Source organism: Dendrobates tinctorius, unplaced genomic scaffold (genome assembly GCF_039654945.1).
Source record: "Dendrobates tinctorius isolate UK_male_01 unplaced genomic scaffold, ASM3965494v1 ptg000116l, whole genome shotgun sequence".
NCBI classification, from domain to species: Eukaryota; Metazoa; Chordata; class Amphibia; order Anura; family Dendrobatidae; genus Dendrobates; species Dendrobates tinctorius.
This window is the reverse complement of record NW_027361784.1, coordinates 44,077,682-44,101,291: the sequence shown is the minus strand read 5'-3', so window position 1 is coordinate 44,101,291 and position 23,610 is coordinate 44,077,682. Positions and strand designations below refer to the sequence as shown.

At 42.5% G+C, this 23,610-nt stretch overlaps 1 long non-coding RNA gene across 3 annotated transcripts in view; it reads right to left on the bottom strand.

Annotated features, from left to right (window-relative positions):
* The window catches only part of LOC141101342 (uncharacterized), a 139,565-nt gene that overhangs the window by 7,624 nt on the left and 108,331 nt on the right, over positions 1-23,610 (bottom strand). For all 3 annotated transcript variants that reach the window (XR_012234944.1, XR_012234943.1, XR_012234942.1), the window contains exon 2: positions 1,450-1,569. This is a non-coding gene — a long non-coding RNA (uncharacterized lncRNA). The remainder of the gene's footprint in view (positions 1-1,449; positions 1,570-23,610) is intronic.

Below are 23,610 nucleotides of genomic sequence, written 5' to 3'. Positions count from 1 at the left end.
CGCATGAACCAAAATCTAGAACAGTATTTACGATGCTTTGTGTCCGACAACCAGGAGGAGTGGTCTACTTTCCTTCCTCTGGCCGAATTCGCATTAAATAATCACCGCCAAGAGTCATCAGGAGAGTCTCCATTCTTTTGTGTGTACGGTCAACATCCTCAGTTTTGTACCTTACGTCAGGGTGACTCCGGGGGTGTCCCGGAGGAGGATCAGCTAGGAGCCCAATTGTCATCAGTCTGGAGGCGGGTGAAACAGCGTTTGTTGAGCATGAGTGCCAGGTACAAACGGGTGGCTGACAGTAGACGCGTGCCAGGTCCGGACCTGTGTGTGGGTGAATGGGTGTGGTTAGCTACGAAGAACATAAAACTCAAAATCCCTTCTTTAAAACTGGGTCCAAGGTTTATTGGGCCTTTTAGGATTTCTGCCATCATTAACCCAGTAGCTTATCGGTTGGAACTTCCCGCGGTGTACAAGATACACAACGTGTTTCACAGGGCTTTATTGAAAAAGGTGGTAGGCTTGGTGGACACGACGCCGATGCCACCTCCAGTCATGGTGGATGGCGAGTTAGAGTTCGAGGTCGCCAAGGTAGTGGACTCTCGAGTAGTACGCCGTACTCTTCAGTATTTGGTGCACTGGCGGGGGTATGGTCCAGAGGAGAGGTCTTGGGTTCCAGCCTCAGACATACATGCGGATCGGCTGGTCAGTTCTTTTCACCGTCGTCATCCGGACAAGCCGGGTCCTATGAGTCTTGAGGGCCCTGGGGTCCCTCGTAGAAGACGGGGTACTGTCATGTCGGACGCTGTTCACACCACAGCATCCGGCAGGCAGAGGTAGTTCCACCTCCAGCCACTATAGCCTCAGTGGCGCCGGCCTGATCTTCAGGCTCTCGGGGGTTAATCCTGCTGGAGACCAGGTTGGATGGTTAGTCACGCCCACGGTCTTTAAATAGTCATGCTGGCCTATGGGCGTCGCCGATTATAGCTTGTGTTTCATACCAAGTGGTTCCGGTCTGGAGTGGAGGTGTTCAAGAGAGAGAGATTCATATCTGGTGTCGTATGATCCGTCGTTATCCTTTCTCCTTCCCATATTTGTGTTTAGTTGTGCCCTGTTCACATTACTGTTTATTCCTGTGTGTGTGCGGCGCAGTGCAGTTTAAGTTCTCCCTGTCTGTCATTATTTGTGTGGGAGCTTTGGTGGTGACTTCTCACTGGGTGGAGGGTGGAGGGTTAAGTGCAGGGCTGAGCAGGAGATAAGGAAAGGTCGGAGGCTCAGGCATTTGCACCTTCAGCAAAAACCCTGGGTTGAGGGTCAGACAGGGTTTCCCCTAGTAAAGGGACACCACAGGGGCCCCGGGTATTTCAGCCTTAGTTGAACTAAGCCCCCGTGACACTAACTAGGGAAATGAACGGGATGTGACTCCGTCAGCAATGCAGGGATATAACTCACATGTATAAAACCGTCATGTTTCTTAATAGCTCTGCAGTGTTTAGTTGTTTTCAAGAACTCTCCGCACCGAAATAACGTGAGACTCCTGCCGTGATAGAAAACCTGAGACAGCGGAATACCCTGTGGAGCAAAACAAGGTGTAAGATTAATAATAAATCATTCCAATAATTAAATTATATTTTTCATTTTCAAATACAAAGTTGCTCCAGCAAATCTCCAGGAAGAAAGAAAAAAAATCTATATTTTCTGCTTATTTTTTATTCCTTATAATACTGACATTTACTGAACACACAGCGCAACCCGACGTAGCGCTCAGTACAAGCGCCCTGTGTATTCTGGACGGGCGGCTCATAATAGAGTGTACAATGATACCGAGGAAAGAAAACTCCATAGGGAAAAACACGAAGCGCCGATGTGATAAGTGGTGATAGTTTTCACAGTGTAGCAGGTCTGCAGCGAGAAGTATCTGTGGTTATCACTATGTCACCCATGGGACAGAGCGAGAATAGGGTACAGTTCTGCCGATCTATGTATTTATCTAGCTATATATCCGTCTATTATCCCTTCTTTTCTTTCTTTCTCATATCTATTTATCTAGATTCTAATCATTCATTTATTATCATATTGATCTATTTCTATCGCGGACCATTTCCGTAGACGTTATAACGCACCATCCTATATAATAATGAATATCGATAAGCCGTTTTTCATCTTATTATGAGCTTTAACTGTAAATCAGGTTCCTACTTCTGTTCTGAGTAAATATCTGTATCGCGGGGTTAGTGCCAAGCATTTCACAGCCCCATATAAATAATGGGATCGTTGCCGCTAGAACATTTACATCGGAGAAGCGACTGGCGGAGCTCATGTAAATACATGAGACTGAGATGCTGCAGTTTTCTCATATCCAAGTTATGCTAAGTATATTCAGTAAGAAACCTTCTGACCGAGACGATGCATCGCGGACTACAGAGAATATCCATAATGTTCCAGAAGATAGATATTAAATAGAATATAGATCAGGAGACGAGGGGAGGATGGACGGACCCCCAGGCCCTTGCTTTGACCACCGCATTTTGTAGATAGGTCTTGTAGGTTCAGTACCTCTTCCAGATGGTCATAGAGACTGAGCTTGTGGTGGACGAATCTGGCTCCTTCATGATCTACTATAGTATATCCACCCCCACAGGTACATATCCTGGACTGATTTTGGTGGGGGGCCCGGACCATTAGACCCCCTTATATTATCCACATACATTAGGGTGTATGAGAGCTCATATGGCTATCTCTGACAGATTCAATCAAGTCGGTCACTCCCATTGACTTCAGAGACTCAAACACGTTTATCATAGCCCTTTTCTTCTGACAACATATCTCAGGGAGATTGCAAATTGTAAAGACCCCGTAGAACATCATGTCAGTGGAGCCTGTGGGTCGCATGTTTGTTCTGCCATGGAGTCCCCAAAAAAACACACACCAAGAAGGATTGGAATTTTGTTTCATCATCTTCCCACCTCTTGCAACCTGAATCCACACCGGTAATACGCCATATGTCATGTTACTATTTTATAATGATACTGATGGACTAAAAATTGCTGAAACATTTCCATTATCCTCCAGCCGTTGGCCACTGTCTAAAGTTGAGGACATTTTTTTAATTCGAATTTGCCATTTTTGCAGAGTTTTTTTGCTAAAATCTGACTAGCGACAAGTCAAATAGCTTGTAAGTAATGCAAAGCTTCTAATTCTCTTTAAAAGACACATGTCATACTCTGAGGTCTCCCAGGACTGTATCCAGCTTCCTTCAAGCTCTTTAATGCCAATACAGTTTTAGTAATGTCAAAGTGTCCTCAACATATATGGCTATGGGTATACGGATGGTAATTAGTGGTAAACAATAATCAGTTCTTAACACACTAAATTTCATCACTATGGTGCTAGAACACACTATTAAAGGAAAACTAATTGAGAAGGACATTCCCCATTATTAAGCAGGGACAGGTTTCAAGCAGCATGGAAAAGAAAAAGGATCCCTCGTCTGTCAAAAAGCGTCAAATAGTGCAGTGCCTTGGACAAGGTATAAAAATGTTAGATATTTCATGAAAACATCATATTGTGAAAAGATTTGGGGCTTATACAAAGCCCAGATGGGTTAGTGCAGATAAAAGCATAATGAGGAAGGTTTCTGCCCTACAAATTCATGGGATAAAGAGAGTAGATATATTTGAAGCTGCTGGTGCCTCTGGATTCCCGTGTAGGATGTTACAGAGGCTGCAATTAATCTACCATTCAGCGATCCATAAACAGCGCACACAAGCAGAAACTGTTTCAGTGGGCCCAGATATACAAGAAGACTGATTTAAAAAAAAAAGTCGTATGTACTGATGAGTGCCATGCAACCCTGGATGGTCCAGATGGATGGCCTACTGGATGGTTGGCAGAAACGGAGTGGCAGAGTCATATTTTGGGCTAGAATCATGGTAAGAGAGCTGGTAGGCCCCTTTAGGATCCATTAAGGTGTGAAAATTACCTAGGCAAAATATATAGAGTTTCTAAATGAACACTTTCTTCCATGGTACAAAAAGAATAAGTGTTCCATCAGTAGCAAAATCATCTCATGCTGTAAAGAAGAACTGAGTCATTGGCAGCTATGGGCATAAAACGAGAAAAACTCATGGTGTGACCACCATTCTCTTCTGACCTCAACCCTATAGAGAACCTTTGGAGTATCCCCAAGGAAAAGATCTATGAGGGTGGGAGGCCGTTCACATCACAATAGCAGCTCTGGGAGGATATTCTTACAGCCTTCAAAGAAATTCAAGCAGAAACTCTCGAAAAACTGACAAGTTCAATGGACTCAGGAATTGTGAAGGTGATATCAAAGAAGGGTTCCTATGTTACATGTAATTTGGCCTGTTAAGGTATTTTTGATTGAAAATAATTATCATCAATCACACTCTGCAAGAGTAAGGACTTCACTTCCAGACTTACCCAGGCAAAGCAAAGTAAACTTGGAAACCAGGCAACAAATGAAATTTGGTGTATAATTTCCTATCGGTTATGGGAAAAAAGGTCTACACAAGTATATCAAAACGTATATCATCCGTTTGGATGGTTGGCATGTAATACTACATTAACCCTGGAGTTGATGTTGCACTGTGGGGCCTGTAGCACAATCAGCCATTTGATAAAGCTGGCACAATTAGGACCTGGAGCAATCAGGTTATTGACCCATTGGCCACATTTTGAAAGGGGTTGTCTCCATTGAGATAACACCTTTTAACTGTTATCACCATAGGGTTCCCTTCCCTGTCACTACAAAACTTCAGCATCGAAACATCACCAGAACCAATATCAGTACAGAAATACATCCCCAGAACAACCAACAGTACAGACAAACAGCACTGGAACCACCATCAGGACAGAAATAAATCACCAGAACCATCACCAGCACAGATATACCGCACCAAAACCACCAACGGTACAGAAATAAATCACCAGAACCATCATCAGTACAGAAATACATTAACAGAACCACCAGCAGTACAGAAATATACCTCCAGAACAGACAACAGTACAGGAATATATGACCATGACTACCATCAGTAGAAGAATACATAACCAGAACAACTAACAGTGCAATAGTATATCACCAGAAGCACCAACAGTACAGAAATACATCACCAGAACCACCAACAGTACAGTCATTCGGCACCAGAACCACCATCAGGACAGAAATAAATCACCAGAACCATCACCAGCACAGATACAGTATATCATAACAAAACCAACAACAGTACAGAAATAAATCATCAGAACCATCGTCAGTACAGAAATACATCAACAGAACCACTAACAGTACAGAAATATATCACCAGAACTGATAACAGTACAGAATACATTTTTTTATTTTAATTTTTTTACATCACCATAACCACCAACAGTAGAGGAATACATAACCAGAACAACTAACAGTGCAGAAATAAATCACCACAGGCACCAACAGTACAGGAATACATCACCAGAACCACCGACAGCACAAAAATATATCCTAATAGTTACCTTCATTGGGTCTCCTGTTCAGACCCTACAAATCATCAGTATTTAGTAAGTCAGAAATAGTTTGTCAGGTCCAGAAGGGACAAGAACGATGCTGCTTTTATGCCTTTCTAAATACCCATTTTCAAAGATTGTCACTTTATATTTCCAAAAAATTGAGTGCATTTTAGTTCATTTGACTTTCACAGTATTTATTCTCAATGTTTGAGTTTCGCGTAAATGGTGTTTGCATAAAGATCCCTTGTAATATGCAGCCAAAACGCTTTATAAGGCGGCTGTTACTGTTAATTAAAGAGGATTAATCAATTATTTATAACCCGCCCATGGTGCTGCATGCTTAATGCTAGTGTTTTTGCTTTTGATCAAGTTGGCCATTGATAATAATGAAACTTGTTACAGCAGCGACTCCATGTATTATTGAGGCCGGGATGACAAAATAGGTTTAGGCTGTGATCACAGCTGAACTCGGGATTAACTATTTATCTCCTCTGAAGGATTTTCACCGATTTAACAGCAGGACATTCTGCTTTGGATTTTATTTTATTTTTCTAGAGGCTGACCGTGACCAGGAGTTTTTACATGTCACTTGAAGCTTAAATGGTGACTAACATCAGAAGTTTACTTGAAGGATTATTCCCGAAAAATCCAGTCAATTCCTAATTTGCTGATCTGAAATCAGAGCTCTGGAACCCTTGAGAATGAAGTTTGCAGCTACTTCTTGAATGAGCACATGCTCGTCCTTCGCTCTTTTCATTGTCTACGGGGCAGTCGTGCGCTGTGCTGGGATATTTCCAGTAGTTTCGTTGGAGCATGTCCACCACCTCTCTTTTCAGGATGTGGCTGTAGATCCCTCTTCTCAGTTTTCTGGAGCTCTGATCTCGGGATCGATGGGGTCCTACTGATCGGACCCTCCGATATCACCAAGTTTTTCCCTTATACTGGTTTAGTAAAAAAAAATCCCAGGGACTTTCCATGACTTCTGCAATTATTTTATTTTTCTTTTTACACCGTTACACTCTTTTCAAGGTACCATCACCACACCAATCGTCTTCTCTTACGTATGACTGTAATTCGGTAAGAATATGAACCCCAACAATTTTGTAACCCTAACACAAGCTTATTCCATAAGTTCCTTAACGGACTACTCCTTCCTCCAAAAAGTTAGTTTTCACTAAACTTAAAAGGGTCATCCCGGAGAAGTAAAACTTGGCCACCTTCGTCGAAAAACAGCGCCATCCCTGTCTACAGGCAGGTATTGCAGTTTTGCGCCATTCATTTAAATGGAGCTGAGCTGTAATACCAGCTACAAACTGTAAACATGGCCGGCACCATCTTGGTAAGAAGGGAGTTATGTTTTTCTAACCTTGGAAAACAACCTTAAAATCCAAATTTTTAACCATGGGTGTCCATCAGGGAGAACTTTGGGCTGTTTTTTGTCGGGATCCTTGAAGAAATATTTTACAGAGCCTTTTATGTACAGTAATTATTAAAAAGGAAACAATTAACTTAAAGAATGGCTTACAGTGGTATCGAAGAGGGTGGATCCTTTGTATAAGACCCCTACTATTAATCAAATCATTGAGACACTAGAGAATGATGACTCTTGGTTCCTTGGCAATTTTTCATGGTTATCGATTCGTTTGAAGTGATGTTGTGAAATTCATCATTTTTCCTGCATAATGATTTAAATTAATTTTCATATTTTGGGCATTTGGATGATTTTAAATTATTCCGTTTCTAACTAGCCCACCAGAACTCCTACTAATCACAACTAGAGGTGGGAAAAGCAGCTGAAATTTCAACGTGATAGATTTGCTCAAATTTTCTGTGCATCAGATGTATCCAATGTGAATTAAATTTGCCTATTATGATTTGATGTCTTTTTATACCTCAAAACATAAAAATTGCCTCAGCCCTTTACTTTCCCTCCGCACAGCTCCCCACTCGGCCTGGGTCTACATGGGGCGTTATCCCTCCAGTCCATCTACCATCTTCACAGTGCACCTAAGTGTAAGATTTAGTGCATGGCAGAGGTACCATAAAGCATTGTCAAGATGGAGCTACTTGCTCAGAGGACCAGGTGGGGGCCCTGTATGTAGGGATAGGTGAGGGTCATTATAACTTTTTTGACCCCATCCCTGTTTTAAAACAACTCCATGAAAAAAGCGTCTGGATTCGATCGATTTTGAATTGAATCGCAAAAAAAAAATTCTGATTCTCACAAATTCAAATTATTTTTCTGAAAAATTCAGTTAATTCATTTCGGCTTGAACCAGTTCACTCATCTCTAATACCAACACATTGACAGGTGTGGCGCTGTTTCTAAAAGAACGCAGACATGTTTTTCTAGCCTTGTACAAACCTTGAGAGGTTTGACTCATGAAAGCAATCTCTATCAATTAGAGATGAGTAAATCGGTTTGAGTGGAATTAAATTCTACTGGAATAGTACAAAAACACGCATTAACCAAGATGCAGAGTTTTTGTAATTCACATGCCCAAGGATTCAACAAAATGCCTGCTGCCGGATGCCGTTTGCTGAAATGTAAGGGGCCTTCAAAAGGTCAGAAGATAAAATAAACAAGGATACAGTATATACACCTTACAACTCACTTCTTCAGCACCTCCGCTCGGCACTGGCCCCCGTCCAGTCCTTGTTTTATCTTCTGATCACCCCCGAGCCTCTTCACTCTAGGCTAAGACTTCCATCTCTGATTAGAACTAGGATGTTTCAGCACATGAGCACCAGGTTGCGGAGTACAATGTGACTCCATGACATTGAGATCTTACGCATGCTTGTGAAGAAATGTCGCAGCCTCTTCAGAGCCCAGCGTAGTATGAGGAGCTAGGGAAATCAGGGCTGGCGGCGGTGATAAGAAAATGCTATGAGGACCTTATTTTTATATGATATTTTGCTTATTAAGCTGTGGGGTCTAGAGAGACCTTCTCTACAAACTAAATTTCCTGGAGAACTTCACACGAACGGGAGACTTGACTTTTGCCTGATCCACTCATCACTACTATCAATATTAGGACTTATGGACATCAAAGGAGAGAGCCTTTGCTTGGAACCTCTCTTATAGATCGTATGAACTAAAAGTAAGAGTCATTCTTTACGATACGTGTATCTTGTAGTACATGGACTCATCAGATGTGTGGCCACCATGTACCCATCAATAAATTGTAGTAAGTCTAGGGGTGATCTGCTGATTGCTCCAGGAGCAGAGCTCAGTGTGATCAGATTATCGCAGTGGTGTGGTATTTTGGACTTTTTCCTGAGTTACTTGAAAAAACCCAGACACTCCCAGTATCATTAACCGGATTGGACACTGACACATGTTTAGAAATGCTTTAGTGATTACTCATTCAGTCTTTTTGTCAATTCCTTTCGTATATTACATAATGCATAAGCTTATGAATAAACACAAAGTAGAATAAAGAAACCAAACAACCATTCTCTCCATTCAGTAGAGCAACATCTACACTTGAGCTATCTAAACATAAAAAATGGGAAGGTCAACTTATTAGGACAAAAAAATAATGGGTTTCTCAGCAACCCTCACCAATCAAAGGACTAATATTTGAAGTGGACCATTAAACTATCCCTTGAAAACTATTTACAATACAGCAAAAAATATTTCTCTTCCAATGACTCGTTAAGGAAGATCGTCATTATTTCTAGCTGAGGAAGAGAAGTTGACTGTCTTCATATTTTTGGTGCAGGATGCATGCATCGTCGTCTACGTGTACTCCAACATTCTTGACTTCTAAGCAAAGCTGGAAGACATTGGTTGAGTACAGCTCAAGTGGAAGAGTCCACAAGAAAATCATGGTGGAAGGCAAGGAGCTATCATGTCCACCATTTGACATCTTTACCCTTAAAGATATGCATATATTAAAGATGAGCCCAGAGAGAGAAAGTTGTCTTTCACATCAGATGAACATTCTTCCAAGGCAGATCGGATGCTTAAAAAATTTGACAGCTCTCTACTTAGACACCAATAACCTTGAAGGAGTACCACCAGAAATAGGCACATTGAGAAATCTCCGAAGACTCACTCTTAGTAATAACTCCTTGAGATTTCTTCCTCCAGACCTTGCCAAGCTTCAAAACCTACAGAGTATCCATCTTGCAAACAACCATTTCAGGATCTTTCCCACTGTTCTTTGTCAACTTCTTAATTTGACTTTTCTTGACCTAAGTGACAATGAAATTGAAACGATCCCTCAAAGCATTCAACAATTGAGAAGACTCAACACGTTTCTTTTGATGCTAAATTTTCTAAAGCATCTCCCAGAAGAATTCGGTTTCTTGACAAAACTGTCTTGTCTCTGGCTGGGAAGCAATAAGTTGCGAGAACTTCCAAAGTCATTTGGAAACCTGATCATGTTGGACTGGGGATACAACTATTGTTCGTATAACATAGAAGGCAATCCCCTCCTTCATCCTCCGGTGGAAGTGTGCAACAGAGGAGCCAAGGAGATCAAGGAATATTTTGATTCATGTAACTAATGAAATGATTTGGAAATGACACCAAAAGACAACAATCTCTCTGGTTCGAATTTTGCCAATTGGTTGAAAAATTGGTAGATTAGGAATCCTAGTCACCTGATTGCAGCATGAATTTGGGTATTTTGATTCATAGCCAAGACTTAATGTTTGATAGAGATACAAAAGATTCTGTATTTTTTTTTTTGTTTTATTTTGTGTTTTTGAAAATTCTCTCATTGTTAGTAATCCCACTGTAGAAATCTATGATCATTGATGAGATCTGGATATTTTTTTGTCGTGTTTCATGGAATATGTATAGTTTACGAAAGTCTGCATTGGAGTCTACTTAGTACAAATATTGTTGCTTTTGCGCCTAGTAATGTAATATTACATTGCATCAGCATTGTATACGTCCCGATTTAATGTAGTCACATGAGTCTAGCTCCATATGGGTTTTCCAGAAAAGCCACTAAAACCTACAGTGGTTATTTTACATCAAACCATGTTGCGTTTCTCGATAATTTGCTTATTCAGATTCTAAAAGCTAACAATACCCCCTGACCAATCTTTAACCATTCTTGTGCCCTTCATCACATAGTCCCCATCCAGTCAATGTTATTCTGGCTTCAGCACAGATATGGTGCTTTTTGTGATTTCCAGCCACCATACCCTTTTTAATGCAGACGCAATGCTACCGTAATTACTTGGCACGACGCTCCAGTGAATGGCAGACATACTATGAAATACCAGCTCCCCATCAGTATCATATCACAGAGCCCCCAATTTTTGCAGCCACAGTGCCTCAGAAGTAATACATAAAGTACCCTCCAACCCCAAGAGCATTAGTTAGATTGCCCCTTTTGACAGGCTCTCAACCGCTCCCGATTTCCCTAATGCAAGGTTCTTGAATACAAAAAGTTGCATATTGTTGTAGTTCCCGTAAACAGCCACTAGGAGTGCTAATGAGTTGCTCTCATTTTTAGCTCTATGATAAGTTTTGTATGCAAATTTATGGCCACTTTCTAGGTTATGCTGCCTGCCATTGCATGCTAGGACTCCATCTGACAATGGAGCATTACGCATAGACAAAGCTTTGGAAGGGTTGTTTTTGGTGAATTGTTTTGGCTCATCTGTGCAGCTGGTAGATGTGACAGCACTTCCCGAAGTGTGAGAGTTGGGAAGAGAGTTGGGAAAAGAGTTGGGAGAAAGTTGGAAAGAGAGTTGGCGAGAGAGTTGGGGAGACAGTTGGGAAGCCAGTTGGGAGACCGTTGGGAAGAGAGTTGGGAAGAGAGTTGGGGAGAGAGTTTGTGGAGACAGTTGGGAAGCCAGTTGGGAGACCATTGGGGAGAGAGTTGGGGAGACAGTTGGGAAGCCAGTTGGGAAACCGTTGGGAAGAGAGTTGGGGAGAGAGTTGGCGAGAGAGTTGGGGAGACAGTTGGGAAGCCAGTTGGGAGACCGTTGGGGAGAGAGTTGGGGAGAGAGTTGGGAAGAGAGTTGGGACGTAAAAGCAGTGTAATTTGGTGAGTTCTCATCTGATACAGGCTGCTCTTCCCTTGTCCACCGCCTCTCCTGGCTTCTTTGTATTGGCCCTACTGTGCATATTCACTTTAGCATTTACATGCAAGAATGTTCTATTTTAACGTATTTCTTTTTTTACCGCGTGACTTTGAACAGCTTGCTCCGCTTCTATTCTCCCATAAATTAACGAGTGGTGGAAATGTCACCAGCATATTGTAAAGAAACCTGTTAATGGGATTTATTCCTCTCTAGACTGAAAATTGTGCCTGGATCCATCTGCGTCAGAAGATTAAACCTTCAAAATGTTAATTAGTTGCTGGGTTTTTCCACCTTTTTCCTAGCTTCTTCTGTGCTTCTTTAACATTTACATAATTCTCGCGAAAAGAAGCTTTTGGATTTGTGAAGAGCGGGTACAATGCGGAAAAATAAATTAAAGATTTGATATTTTTGTAAAGTTAAACTGGTTGCATTGTACAAGGCTCTAAGCCAAGTCTACAACGAGGTTCCAATATGGTATATAGAAAAGTGTGTTATTCTATGGGTCATCATTTATGCTATATGTGTCTTTGTTTATCTCTCTTCTTGTCTCTACAGATGAGATGACCAGCTTTGAAAAAAACTATAATTTTGTGATACTCTGCTGAGAAATGTTTATGCTATGTGACTGTAAATGGCCACCCAGTGGTTGTGACTTGCATTGCAACCTGTTAAAGGTTTTCCTAGAAAAATGTATTGTGAAAAATGTGGTGGGTGGAGAGGTCCAAATCTTGCAGCGGGGCCCATCAGATTCTAGTAATGCCTCTGTCACCCACTGAAGTTATCAGGTTGTCCTTAAAATGCATGAATGCACAGAGTCCAGCAGAGACAGACACTTTTTACCTCGTCCAGTAGAGCAGAGCTAAATGATTTGTGGTCTTTTTTCAATGGAAAAAAAATCTGGATCGAGTCTAAAGGTATGTGCACATTACGTCTTTTTTTTCCACCTGAAAAAGTGCTGCAAAACCGACACAAAAAGTGAACAACATTGTGCACATATTCAGTTATTTATTACTTCTTTTAACCCCTCCACGTTGCAGCCCTTTTTCATTTTTGCATTTCTGTTTTTCGCTCCCCTTCTTTCCAGCTGCGGGTGGATCGCGATTCCACCCACAGCTGTTAGAGGCACAAGTCAGCTGTTCAAGACAGCTGACATGTGCCAGAAATATGTGGGCTCAGCACCGGAGCCCACATCAAAGGGAGGGGGTTAAACACTTCAGAGTTAGGAAACCCTGGATCGGTTCATTATTCGGCTCCTATCACTAGTTATAGCTTAAAATTCTAGAAAAAAAGATGCCACAAAAATGACAACAAATCCATCAGTGAAGCCTCTTCAGGGGAAAGACCACCTGATTTTTCCTGAAGTGGTTTCACCTATGAAAACCTTGAGTCCTCCGGTGTCTTTTTAAGATGGATCCCTGATGGCTTCAACCTGAAATTGTCAATGTGTGCGCATACTCTTTTTGTCACATTTTGGAAGAGTTTTTTTTTTTTTTCTAAAACCACTTTTGCAACCTTAGATTGGATGTTTCCTTCTTTAGGTAATTTTTCATCAGAAGATGCTCCACAGAAGTGACAACATTCCCCTTCTTTTTTTCCCATCAAGCATTATTTTTAAAACCTGAAACATAATAAAAACGTTAAAAAGGCCGAAACCTAGAAGCCACATTGTGGTTTTTCAATAGAAATAAAAATCAAAAACATTTTTTTTTAGCATTTTTTCAGGTGCATGAACCTTATAAAAACCTCCTGATTAGAATTTGCTATGGGGCGCTGCCTTTTCATGTTCTGTCCCTATATTCGAGTGTAAACAGAACCTAAACTAGATTTGTGAAAATGAAGCTGAGATGCGGTGTAAAGCGTCTTTGACAAATCAACAGCTCGACGGGACACATTTCTTATTTTACTTCAGCTTTCATTCATCAGACTGGTGTCGCTGATCACAGGAATACATCACAGGAATACAAACAGGAGAAATGTTACCAATAAAGACCAACACTTTGTGCATTAGTCTTTTTTTGCTCCCGCAGTCTGAGACTATAGATTTAAACATAAGTCTTCTGCTGGTTTGTTTGCTCAGTGCTTGATATATGACAAGGCTTGTACAGGACTCACACCCTCCGGTGCACAATGCCCGGTAGCTGGAGCAGGTGCGCGCTCTCCATGCAGCAGGCTCAGTGCCCAGAATTCTATAGTCTGCCCATCACATTTATCATCCTGGACAGTGACGAGAAAGCTGGGACCGGTGTGATATTTTTGCAGCCAGTTGTATACTGTTTTCTGATTCTTTGTGAGGAGCGATCGAATGTCATGCAGACACTTGGGAGTTTTGCGCTTTCTTTTCTTTATACAGCATTGGTTTAGTACTGGGAGCGCAGCCGCCCGGCGCTCTCATTTATCATACTCCTCCGCCTCTGACGCTCTCAGATATTGGATTAACCCAGACAACTTGAGAAGGTGCCAATATATGTGACTACGGTAATCGCAGCGTCCGCTGCCACAGTGGTATGCACTGCGTTGTAAGATAACACAGGATTACGTTGTGTATGTAAGTAGTTTAAGCTTATGCTCCAAAATCTGGAAAAAAAAAAGCCATGCTAGTAAATCACTGCTCATATACACCTGACAACATTTACAGACATAAACATGTGAAATGGATCACTCTGTCTGTAATGGCTCTATGTAATATACGAGTTTCACTTTTTGCATTTCACTTATGTATCAGGTTATAGTTTCCCTTTAACCTCCCTCTACTAATGCACCTATACCCGACATTGCCATTTCCGTGTGCGGTTCCACTATTACTCCCCAGCAACATGCCCGCTGTCTTGGGGTCATACTTGACTCTGAGCTTTCATTCACCCCCCACATCCAATCACTGGCTCGCTCTTGTTATCTGCATCTCAAAAACATTACTAGAATTCGACCTTTTCTTACCTTTGACTCTGCAAAAACTCTTACTGTTTCTCTTATTCATTCTCGTCTCGACTATTGTAACTCTCTTCTAATCGGTCTCCCTCTTACCAAACTCTCCCCTCTCCAATCTGTCTTGAATGCTGCAGCCAGGATCATATTCCTCACCAATCGTTACACCGGTGCTTCTACCTTGTGCCAGTCATTACACTGGCTACCCATCCACTCCAGAATCCAGTACAAACTTATTACCCTCACCCACAAAGCCCTCCATGGCTCAGCACCACCCTACATCTCCTCCCTTGTTTCAGTATACCACCCTACCCGCGCCCTCCATTCTGCTGATGACCTGAGGTTAGCATCCTCGATAATCAGAACCTCCCACTCCCGTCTCCAAGACTATACACATGCTGTGCCAATTCCTTGGAATGCACTTCCCAGGTCAGTACGATTAGTCCCCAATCCCCACAATTTTAAGCGTGCCCTGAAAACGCATTTATTCAGACTGGCCTATCGCCTCAACACATTAACCTAACTATCCCTGTGTGGCACAGCCAAAAATTTTACCATAACCAGATTTCCCGCATCATGTTCCCACATGCTTTATGCATCCATTAGCCCTCTGTGTCTGTACTGTTACACACTTAACATTATGACTGGTCCATACAATCAGGGCAACTGTTACCACCCACCTTTCGTGTCTCCCTCTTTCCTCATAGACTGTAAGCTTGCGAGCAGGGCCCTCATTCCTCTTGGTATTTGTTATAATCTACTGTATGTGATTATTGTTATCCTGTAATGTCTATCGTCTGTACAAATCCCCTCTGAAATGTAAAGAGCTGCGGAATATGTCGGCGCCATAAAAATAAAGTGTATTATTATTATTATTATTATTATTAAACTGTAAGCCTGATGGCGGAGAGGCAGTGGCGTATCCAGGGGGGGGCAGCCGGGCCGCCTAATGCAGCGGTCCGCAGTGTCTCCCCCCCGGCGGCTGCGCTCTGCCGCCCCCCATTCTGTGAGCCGGCTGTTCTCTGTGACGGCTGTCAAGCTGACAGCCGGCGCAGAGAAGGAGGCCGCGCCGGCTCCCAGGCAGCAATTGTACTGGCGTCTATACAGACTCCTGTACAATTAGCTCTGACCGCCGGGTCAGAGAGACGTCAGCAGCGTGATCATGTCATGTGATCACGCTGCTGACGTCACTCCCTGGCGCCCAGAGCAAACGCTGGTGGTAAGTGTGCTCCTCTGTGGAGCTGAAGAACCAACGAAGATGGGAGATGGGGGGGTGTTAATGAGTGGGGGGGTTATTGAGTGGGGATGGGGTTAATGAGTCAGGGGGTTAAAGTGTGGGGGTTAATGAGTGGGGGTTAATGAGTGGAGATGGGGTTTAATGTGGGGATGGGTGTTAATGAGTGGGGGGTTATTAAGTGGAGATGGGGGTTAATGTGGGGATGGGGGTTAATGTGGGGATGGGGGTTAATGTGGGGATGGGGGTTAATGTGGAGATGGGGGTTAATGTGGAGATGAGGGTTAATGAGTGAAGATGGGGGTTAATGAGTGGGGGGTTAATGAGTGAAGATGGGGGTTAATGAGTGGAGATGGGGGTTAATGAGTGGAGATGGGGTTAATGAGTGGGGGGTTAATGTGTGGGGGTTAAAGTATGGGGGTTAATGAGTGGGGCGTTAAGGAGTGTGGGGGTTAATAAGTGGGGATGGGGGTTAATAAGTGGGGGGGTTAAAGTGTGGGGGTTAATGAGTGGAGATGGGGTTAATTAGTGGGGATGGGGGTTAATGAGTGGGGGTACATAATGTGTGGGGGGATTTGGGAGTGGGGATGGGGGATAATTAATGTGTGGGGGGATTTGGGAGTAGGGACAAGGGATTATTGAGTGGGGATGGGGGATACTTAATGTGTGGGGGGATTTGGAGTGGGGATGGGGGGTACTTAATGTGTGTGGTGGATTTGGGATGGGGGATTTGGAGTGGGGATGGTATTTAACGTGTGTGGGGAGATTTGAGGACACAAAATGAAGAGTATGTATGAGGGCATATATGAGGAAGCAGTATGGGGGATGGGTGCAGACAGTAAGGGGTGCGAACGGATGAATGTATGTGGGCACAGTATGGGGAGTGAGGGTGATGGCATGTGTGCAGACACAGTATGGGGAGTCGGGGGTATGTGTGAGCAGACAGTATAGAGAGTGAGGGGGTAAATATATGAGGAGACAGTATGGTGAACAGGAGGATGATAGAGGAGACAGTATGAGGAAGGAGGGGAATAGTGTGAGGCGACAGTATATTGCAGATATTTTTAGTTAGGAGCATTATAATGACACTTCTATCTTTAAGGGCATCGTGTGAAGATTTGCTGCAGAAGACCGGAGACGATGGAAGTCTGCAGAGACGAGATGTGGGTGAGAAAACTCATCATGGGGTCTGAACAAGAAGAAGAAAAGGAGAAAGACTCTAGAGACGTCATCTATAAGGTACTTGGATGTAAATGTTATTTGTGATACTGACTAATTCTCATGTTTTTATTTGTTAGGAACATTACAGGGGTTGTCCAGGTTTGTACGGAGTCTGCAGACATTCTATGTGACTGCAGACTTCTGAATTCTCACAGTGCCCACTAAACGCTGTCAGGATTCTCTCGTGCCGGTAATTTACATACATGCGGTCACATGCTGACTAGACATGTGTGGCCTCACTCAATGATAATGAACAGAGCGAGGCCGGGCACGTCTAGTCGGAATGTGGCCAGAAGTATACAAATCACATACTTGTGCTGACATGACTGTACATCGGCAAGGGAGAATGCTAAAAGTGTGCCGTGCATTCCTTGTGAGAATTCAGAAGCTGCAATGTCAGGATTCAGCTCTGTAGGTTCCAGTGTCATCGCATGGACACTTCACTCATATGCAATTTTCATAGTTATGGTCTTGTGACAACGAGCTTCTCTTCCTGCTTTCAGTTTTTTACTGAACATTGAGAGCATTAGGGAGAGCAGCTCGTGGCTACATGGCTAAGTGTGCAAGTCACATATGTACTTTTTTTTTTTTGGGGGGGGGGGGGCGCCGAACCAAATTCTTGCCCCGGGTGCCAGAAAGCCTAGATACGCCTCTGCGGAGACGTAATGAATGCAGCACACTGAGATATTACAGATTTCAGGCAGGGAGAATATCTAAGTCTCTGGGTTTTAAATCCTCACACAAAGATCTTCAATAAATGACACGGATGCACAAGTGACGAGGGAGGCGGAAGACACCGCAGAGGAAGACGAGTCATTGACTTTATGGATTTTCTGTTTGCAGTTAGCACATTGTAAATAGAATGACGGCAGGAAGCAAAGTCGGGATACAGCGCAGCGCGTCACGGAGCCGAGACACGAGAAAATGCAGATAGGCTCAATAGTGATCCTAACTAGAGATGAGCGAAGATGTCCAGAAAATGATCGCCAAACATAAATTCGGCAGGAATATGGCACGTTCGTATTCGTGATTGGTACCACGAGCATTTTTCTTAAGATTGGAAAAAGTCGGTAACATTCGGTAAAAGAATAAAAGCCGGTAATTAATCTGCCGCATTCAGTGAAATCACAAAGTGACAGGTTAGAATAGAATAGATGAAATAGATATATACACATAGAATACACACACATATATATATATATAGATGTCAGTGACACATATTTATATGTATGTATATTACATAGATAGAAGAAAAGCCGGCAATTTATCTGCTGCATAGTCTAAGGCCATGTGCACACAGTGCGGATTCTGCTGTGGATTCGCAGCGTTTCAGGCTCTGTGGGTCCGCAGCAGATTTAGCTGCTTTGTACAGTACCATTGTTTTCAATGGTAATCTGAAAAACGCAGTGCACTTGCTGGGGATTTTTCCGCGGGTTCAAATCCACAGCATGTCAATTCTTTGCGCGGTATCCGCAGCGGTTTCACACCTTCTCCATTGTAGACGTGTGAAACCGCAGGTAAACCGCAGGTCTTTTGACCTGAGAATTTACCTGCGGATTTTTATAAATCCGCGTGGAAAAATCAGCAGAACCTAAATCTACGTGTGCACATAGCCTTAAATCACAGCAGGAGCCAACAGGATAGAAGAGATGGGTTACATGCAGTAAATCCATATAGAATAGGTAGATATATAGATGTCTGTGACAAACACAATTAGTACAGTGTGTGTGCAGCTTACTATATATGTATTTAATCAATAAAAGATTATTTTTCAGAAAAAAAAAAATGGCGTGGGCTCCGGTGTAATTTTCATAACTAGCCGAGGGAAAGCCGACGGCTGGGGGCCAATGTTTATAGCCTGGGAAGGGGGTAATATGGAGCTTCCCAAGCTTCTAATATCAGCTCACAGCTGCATACTTAGCCTTTACTGACTATTAAAAAGGGGGACCCTAAAAAAATGACGTAGGGTCCCCCTATAATAGCCAGCAAAGGCTATGCAGACAGCTGCGGGCTGATATTAACCCCTTTCTGACATCAGACACACTATTCCATCCATGTGCCGTGGGCCTGTCTGGCCATGGACGGAATGGAATGTCTCAGTGATTGGACACGCATACATGTGGTATGCGGCCGATTGGGGCCGGGTGTCAGCTGATTATCACAGCTGACACCCAGCACTAAGCGCCAGGAGCAGTCACAGTCCACTCCCAGCACTTTAACCCTCGGAATACTGCGATCGAAGATGATCGCAGCATTCCGGGAGCAGGCAGAGGGCTGACAGCCCCTCTGCCTTTGGATCGGAGACCCCGCGGCATGACAAGGGGTCCCGATCACTGCCATGGATACCCGATATCATCAAGATGACATCCAGGTTACCAGAGCTGAGAAACTTCCTAGTTATGCGCAGTGCAAGTCAGGAAATCTCTCAGGTCCGTGTGCAGAAAGTGCAGCGCTGACAGCTTATATAGCATGCAGATGCCGCTTCATCTGCATGCTATAGAAGCGATCAGCATGCAAAAAATGATTGTCCCATAGTGGAACAAAGTAAAAAAAAGTGGGAAAAAGGTAAAAAAAAATTTTTAAATAATTGTAAAAATATTTTTAAAAAATAATAAAATTAATATTTATTCTATCACTAAATAAATTTGAATGAAAAAAAGACGTAAACAATAAAAGTACACATATTTAGTATCGCTGCGTCCGTAATGACCCGATCTATAAAACTGTCCCACTAGTTAACCCCTTTAGTGAATACCACATAAAATAAAAAACAAGGCAAAAAAACAATGCTTTATCATCATACTGCCGAACAAACAGTGGAATAATGTACACTAAGGACTGGAGGGCACCACTGTTTGGGATCACCAATGCATGCAAATTAGCAGCTAATATAAAACAAGAAAGAACATGCACAGACAGGGATCACCGGACATCAATAAAGTGAACAAATGTAAATAATCTTTATTAGAACAACGTTGCACAACACACTGAAAAGTTAAAAACATTAAAAAAGCCCATTAAAGCATTACAGAAGGTATGCAAACCCACAATAGGGTTAAAAGGACCCCGCTAAGTCCCCCCACTGAGCAGAGCAATGAAAAATAAATAAAGGTCATATCCCTACAATGGGGAAAAAGAAAATGACAAAATGCATAGAAACAAAGTTCCGCTCATAAACAAGTATATACAAGGGTCAAAGCTGCTTACAGGTACGGGTATACAAGTGAAAGATCATATAGTTGAATACACAGACTATGCCCAGAGACTGGAGGGCAAGGTAAATGGTATCCCATACAACCTTTAAGCAGAGCAATGGAGAATAAAGACCGTATCCCTAAAATAGAGACACATAACACAATGCATATAACCAAAGTTCCGTTCATAAACAGATATATACCAGAATCAAATCTGCTTACAAAAAACAAGTATAAGAATGAAAGAACATACAATTAAATACAGACACTATGTCCAAAGTCCAAAGGGGGCAAAATGCATGTTATTCAATAAAACCTGAGCCCAGGTGATAACGGTGTACCCCTAGACATGGAAAGCATCCGACTGAAGCAGCAAGAGAAGCCTAATGATAGAAGGAGTAGTGGCAGAGGAGGGAGACCACAAGTGCCCGATGCGTTACGCCAGGAGACCTGGCTTCATCAGGGGTACCTGCATGTTAGGGCAGGTTAGGACAGGATATGGGTTGAACTTAAAGTCTCCCTTCAACCTTAATAACTATGTTACTACAGTCATATGTAAAAGTTTGGGCACCCCTATTAATGTTAACCTTTTTTCTTTATAAAAATTTTGCTTTTTGCAACAGCTATTTCAGTTTCATATATCTAATAACTGATGGACTCAGTTATATTTCTGGATTCAAATGAGGTTTATTGTACAAACAGAAAATGTGCAATCTGCATTTAAACATAATTTGACCGGTGCAAAAGTATGGGCACCCTTATCATTTTCTTGATTTGAACACTCCTAACTACTTTTTACTGAATTCCTGAAGCACTAAATTGGTTTTGTAACCTCATTGAGCTTTGAACTTCATAGCCAGGTGTATCAAATCATGAGAAAAGGTATTTAAGGTGGCCACTTGCAAGTAGTTCTCCTATTTGATTCTCCTATGAAGAGTGGCATCATGGGCTCCTCAAAACAACTCTCAAATGATCTGAAAACAAAGTTTATTCAACATAGCTTTTCAGGGGAAGGATACAAAAAGTTGTCTCAGAGATTTAACCTGTCAGTTTCCACTGTGAGGAACATAGTAAGGAAATGGAAGAACACAGGTACAGTTCTTGTTAAGCCCAGAAGTGGCAGGCCAAGAAAAATATCAGAAAGGCAGAGAAGAAGAATGGTGAGAACAGTCAAGGACAATCCACAGACCACCTCCAAAGACCTGCAGCATCATCTTGCTGCAGATGGTGTCACTGTGCATCGGTCAACAATACAGCGCACTTTGCACAAGGAGAAGCTGTATGGGAGAGGGATGCGAAAGAAGCCGTTTCTGCAAGCACGCCACAAACAGAGTCTCCTGAGGTATGCAAAAGCACATTGGGACAAGCCAGGTACATTTTGGAAGAATGTCCTGTGGACTGATGAAACAAAGATTGAGTTGTTTGGTCATACAAAAAGGCGTTATGCATGGAGGCTAAAAAACACAGCATTCCAAGAAAAACACTTGCTACCCACAGTAAAATTTGGTGGAGGTTCCATCATGCTTTGGGGCTGTGTGGCCAATGCCGGCACCAGGAATCTTGTTAAAGTTGAGGGTCGCATGGATTCAACTCAGTTTCAGCAGATTCTTGACAATAATGTGCAAGAATCAGTGGCGAAGTTGAAGTTACGCAGGGGATGGATATTTCAGCAAGACAATGATCCAAAACACCGCTCCAAATCTACTCAGGCATTCATGCAGAGGAACAATTACAATGTTCTGGAATGGCCATCCCAGTCCCCAGACCTGAATATCATTGAGCATCTGTAGGATGATTTGAAGCGGGCTGTCCATGCTCGGCGACCATCAAACGTAACTGAACTGGAATTGTTTTGTAAACAGGAATGGTCACAAATACCTTCATCCAGGATCCAGGAACTCATTAATAGCTACAGGAAGTGACTAGAGGCTGTGATTTTTGCAAAAGGAGGATCTACGAAATATTAATGTCATTTTTATGTTGAGGTGCCCATACTTTTGCACCCCGGTCAAATTTTGTTAAAATGCAGATTGCACATTTTCTGTTAGTACAATAAACCTCACTTGAATCCAGAAATATAACTGAGTCCATCAGTTATTAGATATATGAAACTGAAATAGCTGTTGCAAAAAACAAAATTGTTATAAAGAAAAAAGGTTAACATTAATAGGGGTGCCCAAACTTTAACATATGACTGTATGTTACTATGTTTTTGATATCCGGTGATCCCTGTTTGTGCATGTTCTTTCTTGTTTTATACAAACAGTGGAATAACGCCCGATCAAAAAGACGGATATAAATATCCATGGTACCGCTGAAAACATCATCTTGTCCCACAAAAAGCGAGCCATTATACAGCGTCATCAGCGAAAAGATTAATTAGTTATAGCTCTCAGAATAAAGCGAGGCAAAAATAATTATTTTTTATGGAAAATAGTTTTTATTGTATAAAAGCAACAAAACATAAAAAAATATATAAATGAAGTATCGCTGTAATCATACTGACCCGAAAAATAAAACCGCCTTTTCAATTTTACCACAAGCAGAATGGTGTAAACGCCCCCCCAAAACAAATTCATGAATTACAGGTTTTTGTTCATTCTGCGTCCCAAAAATCGGAATAAAAAGCGATCAAAAAATGTCACGTGCCCGAAAATGGTACCAAAAAAAATGTCAACTCATCCAGCAAAAAACAAGACCTCACATGACTCTGGGGGCCAAAATATGGAAAAATTATAGCTCTCAATATGTGGTGATGCAAAAACTATTTTTTGCAATAAAAAGCGTCTTTAGTGTGTGACAGCTGTCAAACATAAAAACTCGATATACGCCTCTTTCACACATCCTGATATTTCCGGTAATAGAGATGTCAGTGTCCGTGTGTGTAATATGTGTGGCACACATGTGGCATGCGTGTGCCGCATAAGTACCACAAGGACGGGCGCCAGGGAAGAAGCGTTACAGTAAGCGCTGTTCCCCGGCGCCGGGAGCTGAACACGGCTCTCATCATTCTCCCCTGCTCTGCTGGCGATCGGCGCAAGCAAGAGAGAATGATGAGAGCCATGTTCAGCACCCAGCACCGGGAACCGCTAACTGTAACGCTTCTTCTCCATCGCCTATGCGTGTCACATGGACGAAGTCCATGTGTGTTGTACGTATGCACGTGTGCTGGATGTTTTGTGGCTCGTGCTGACATTAAAAAACCCACATGTCAGCGTGTTTTGCACACGCACTGACGGTCAGTGGAAACACACTGACGTGCACAGACCCATTCACTTAAATAGGCAAATAGTGCTCCGTTCCTCCCGAGTCTCTCCGCAAAGCTGCCCAATGGTATAAAATTCTGTGACACACCCATGGTGTCAATATGATCCCTGCACTCCTAGATGAATTTATTGAGAGGTGTAGTTCGTAAAATGGGGTCACTTATGGGGGGTTCTGCTGTTTTGGCACCTCATGGGCTCTCCCAGTGGGTCATGGCAC